We start from the raw sequence: 4,579 nt of genomic DNA on the forward strand, positions 1-4,579 counted from the left end.
TAACCTTGTGAGAACTTGCCATGTTTACATAACTGTTTACATGTCACAGAGCACATTCTGATTAATGACTCATGCTCACAATGTGACCCCTTAGCCAGTGCAATATTTGAACCCATCCAAAGTCCTCATTACAGCCGCATCCCTTAAATCTTCGGAGGATTACTCTGGCTTCTCCCTCAGCATAACATGGTATTTTCTTTTCGCCTATAGCCACCATGTTTAATACTGATTCTGCCGGATCCTACAGCTTGAATCGTTGAAGCGGCAATGAGTGCTATAACGTGGCATAAACACTCCAGTAGGACCTAATGCTGTGATTAGGGTGTATACACCTCTCCGTGATATGACAAATATCGACATATAACACATTGATTATTGTTTACTCTGAATTCGACCGTAGTCATGTCAGGGAGTCAGTCTTTTACAGACAAAGGTCTTAATTGGGTTTTCATCAGACTGTAATCATTCTGTTTTATAATAACTGTGATAATATTTCTTTTCTGAAATTTGTAATGGCAAAATATTTTCCCGGGGAGTGGTCCGGATATAATCTAAAACCTTGAGGACAGGCGCTACATAGATTTAATGTGAGGTTACCCCGGCAACCGAGTCCTGAATATGGCATTTATTGAAAAAAAAAAAAAAAAACCATTTCAGGAAAGGTAATTCCAATTTTCAGTCAAGTACAAGGTTTTGTTTAGTTGGGTTTGATAAAAAATGGATCAGTTTAAACTAAGTATAACAGGTGAGATAAGAGAGAAACCTACAGGAGAACCACTTACACAAAGTATTATTGTTGTTTCTGTTTGTAAGCATGTGAAAATAACGGCCTTTGGAGGGATCTCTATGTAAAGGATTTTGGACATTTTAGTGTAAGTATGTGATGTTAACTTGCATGCCTTACCCCAGTCTCTTCTCTGCTCCCCCACATCGCTGACTGTGTGCAGTAGATAACATTGTTCTGCTGATGTAAAAAAGAAATATAAATGAATAACTAAACATCTTGCAGCTCATAGTTAAACACAAACTGTATAAAACCTGTCTGGCCAAACAGAATCATGACATCTAAAAACTCAGGCTCAGCAGGACCTTAAATTCATGGAAGGACTTTTTGGTTTTGGGGGTTTAAATCGAACCGAGTCAAATTATACTGTAGTTTCTAAGTAACTTAACCTCTTTTGACAACATGATGCTGTCCAGTCACATTTGAAGTTTTCATGTCATGTCTGCGCTTTATTTTCTGTTCGTGCAATCTATGACGGCTGAACATGTACGTGTATGAACAACAGAATACTAGATGCAGTTCACTTAAATGGGGTTTTCAGGAAAGTTACACTTTGAAAATGTAATTAACATATTTCCTTTTTTAAAAATAAAAAAAGATAAATAAATAAACTCCATTAACCTGAACAACCAAAGAAAGAATATTCCTCCTCGGCCATACAGAGTGGGCAATTTCCTACATTTTCCTGCACTGTATTGCATATATTATAAAGTTAAAATCTGTTTTATATGCAGCTTTGATGTAGTTGTTGTCATGTTGATTCATTGTGAATACAAAGTGTTAATATTTCCCACTGTAGTTACGTGCAATCCCAGCTTCTTGTTCTTGATTTGTTATTTAAGTAGAGCTGCCATGATTGGTGCAGATGAAGAAAAAAAAACATGTTTCCATCTAATTTCCTGTCCTGATTTACTGCTAAATGACAATGTCTCCAAGTGTCTATTTTCACAGAATAAAGTGAGGATAAATTGCCTCTTTCTCAAGGTACCTGCAGACTGTTCCTTGTAAACAAGGATGAGTTTGTTTACATTGAGCATCTTCCAATGGAACACAGTATGTTCGATTTTTTTAAGGCTTAAAAAAAACACAATGAAAGTATCTTTCTCTTTATAAAACATTCCTCTCATTTTGTGGTCTTATTCATTATTAGCACATTACCCTTTTCGGTGCACTGTCTGATTATTGTGCTCTGCAGTTAGCAGAAACGTCGACTCGGGGTATGAATTTGCATCCATTGGGCATGTGCAAGTAAAATGCAAGAACCTGTTTATTATATGCTGCTAAACGGTGTTGTGCAAAAGTTGTGAGCCTCTCCTCATATATCCTCGAGTTTCTTGCAAAGTTTTGAGTCTTGCTGCTTTCTGAATGTCTTTCAAAGCGTGTCTTTGGAGACTGGCTGCTTTTCCATTTATTTCCAGTCCAATTCGTTGTTTTTTTTGGTTTGTTAAGCCATTTAACACTGACCTATTAATCACTTGTATACACAAAAGTAATCATAATTACTTTTGTGTATACAAAAATAATTATGTATACACATAACAGCAAACTTTGCAAAGAACCACAATCTTGGCAATTTCGAAGAAATGAGCAGTGCTTGCAACACCATTGCACAGTATCACATTAATGTGACACTGAGCAAAAGTTTGACGTCCGTTCCGTCTGTTCCAATAAGTGCTGAGGAGATTTGTCATGTAGATGATAAACCACCTGCCAGAAAATGATCGGTGTAACCCACATGGTTTTCATATTATTTTTCCCCTCCGTATTACTTTGCCCCGTTATTTCCTTGTCTCTGCGCTGCTTTTACTCTGAGCCAATCACCGCGGTCCTTGCTCACATGTTGGTCATTGGTCAATGTGGCCAATCAGGCACAGTCTTAAGGTTGCCACAGGTGTTGTCAGGTAAGAGCAGTGGGGAAGCCAAACGAGAGCAGGTTGCAGGTCAGTTCACTATTTGCGCTGTTTAAACACTTTTAATGGCTGCTGGTTGCTTGATCTCAACTCGTTCACATTTTAGGAGTCCCCTGTATGAGCAGACAGCAGAAAAGCCTTACGGGATCGGTTAAAGACGGAGCTGGTGAGTCTGAAGCGTTAGCGATTCGCGTTAGCATTAGCCGCTCTCATTCATTTGTATGGGCTCGGTTAGCCTCGCTTAGCTACCTGACTTGTCGGGTTCAACTACAATTTATGGTTACACCAAACCACTGATCGTGTCCACGTTTGTGTAGTATGTAATGCTGTATTGTATGTACATGTGCAATTGTTGTGTGGTGTTTATGAATGCACTTAAGCACTTTAAATCTCACTTTGCATTTTACATTTTTTATGTATTTTAATTACAGCTAACAACCTTATTAACTTCTCTGATGTATTATAGTACAACCCGTGCTATTTAATATGAACTTGTGCACACTGATATTGAGAATGTACATTATGATTTATTAGGAACTCTGGTGCTTTGTCACAGGCCAGGTTCCAATGTGATGGCGAGCTAAAGGAAGGCCTAGCCTAGAGACTCTGCATCGTCCTCTCCTGCCGGGCTGGTAGGGGGCTCCTTGTGCCCAGACCCATAACTCTCGCCCCACACTCTACCTCGGGCCTTTGGCCAAAAGCACACGGCACTTTAACATCCAAGTCAAAACTCAGACGTGGGTTTTTATGGACTTTATGAACTGAACTGTGGGCTGTTGGGAGGGTATTTGTGTTTTTGTGTTGCAATGGACTTTGATATTTGCACTGCAAGGTTTAAACTGCAGTTGCATTGTAATTTCTATTAACTGTTACTTTGAATGGCCATTTACTTGAATTTATATTACTGTACATACAAGCACTTTGTGGAAAAAAATATATGGTACCAACAAAAAGCAAACTTCAGTCTCCTGTTCCTTCCTCTGAGAGTTGAATACTAGATCTCTGATACTAGCCTATACCTATATACTCTTCACACTATTTCCATTTTATTAGCATACCTGCTACATCAGTCAAACATTTCTTGTTTCAGGCTCAGCTGCGGCTTTTCTCGAATAAAGTTAAGCTGATTATCTTTAGGATCTTATATTCCAAACTACAGCATTAAATGTTCAAATTAAAAGTTAACAAGTCGACCAATGAGTACAGTATAGGAGAATTTCCCTACTTAATCACCTTTGCCTGGAAATCCTCCCAGTAGGACATTTGAAATCATTTATAGATAATTTCCAAATGCAATTGAAATGAAAGAGGTCTGCTTTTAGAGCAGGCTGTATTCATTACAAAGCAAGGAATGGCGCTCATTTTGATTGGCTTTTTTTTTTTTTTAACATTTTTCACGTTTCCTGCATTTCATTGCAAAACCCTTTGTGATTTTTATCTCGGAGGTGGTATATATTTACTTTACTTACTTCTGAAACACACTGAAACGACACTGAGGCCCCTGAAATTGCGAAAGCCCACCAGCAGACCATCAGCTGTACTCGATGCAGCTTTGCTGTCCACACAGGTTCTGTGTATAAGCGGTTGCACAGCTGGAAAACTGAGATTCTTGTGATTTGATTGATGTAAGGCTAATTTACAATACGGTGACCACAGTGGGTGGGGTTAACGCTAATAAATAAATTACAGGCAACCGTCTTAGCTTGAAGCCTCTTTGCGGGCCACTGATATACATTTTTCCAACAAAGGGTCCCGATGATCAGTATTGTTCGCTACATATTCCCACAGATTGTCATTGTATCATTTGCAGCGAGGTGGCAGATATTTCTAACATTTGATATATTCTCTCGTATAAGTCCAGTTTGCTTGTAAATATTATTTTTTA

At 38.5% G+C, this 4,579-nt stretch overlaps 1 long non-coding RNA gene across 2 annotated transcripts; it reads left to right on the top strand.

Annotated features, from left to right (window-relative positions):
• The first annotated feature begins 2,540 nt into the window (after positions 1-2,540).
• LOC142366186 (uncharacterized) lies at positions 2,541-3,652 on the top strand. 2 transcript variants are annotated; one of them, XR_012766738.1, is made up of 3 exons: positions 2,541-2,724; positions 2,801-2,860; positions 3,251-3,652. It is a non-coding gene; the product is annotated as an uncharacterized LOC142366186 (long non-coding RNA). The 2 variants fall into 2 exon arrangements; XR_012766737.1 differs by having other exon boundaries at positions 2,801-3,652.
• The last annotated feature ends 927 nt before the right edge of the window (positions 3,653-4,579 follow it).

Source organism: Odontesthes bonariensis, chromosome 17 (assembly GCF_027942865.1).
Source record: "Odontesthes bonariensis isolate fOdoBon6 chromosome 17, fOdoBon6.hap1, whole genome shotgun sequence".
Classification (NCBI taxonomy): domain Eukaryota; kingdom Metazoa; phylum Chordata; class Actinopteri; order Atheriniformes; family Atherinopsidae; genus Odontesthes; species Odontesthes bonariensis.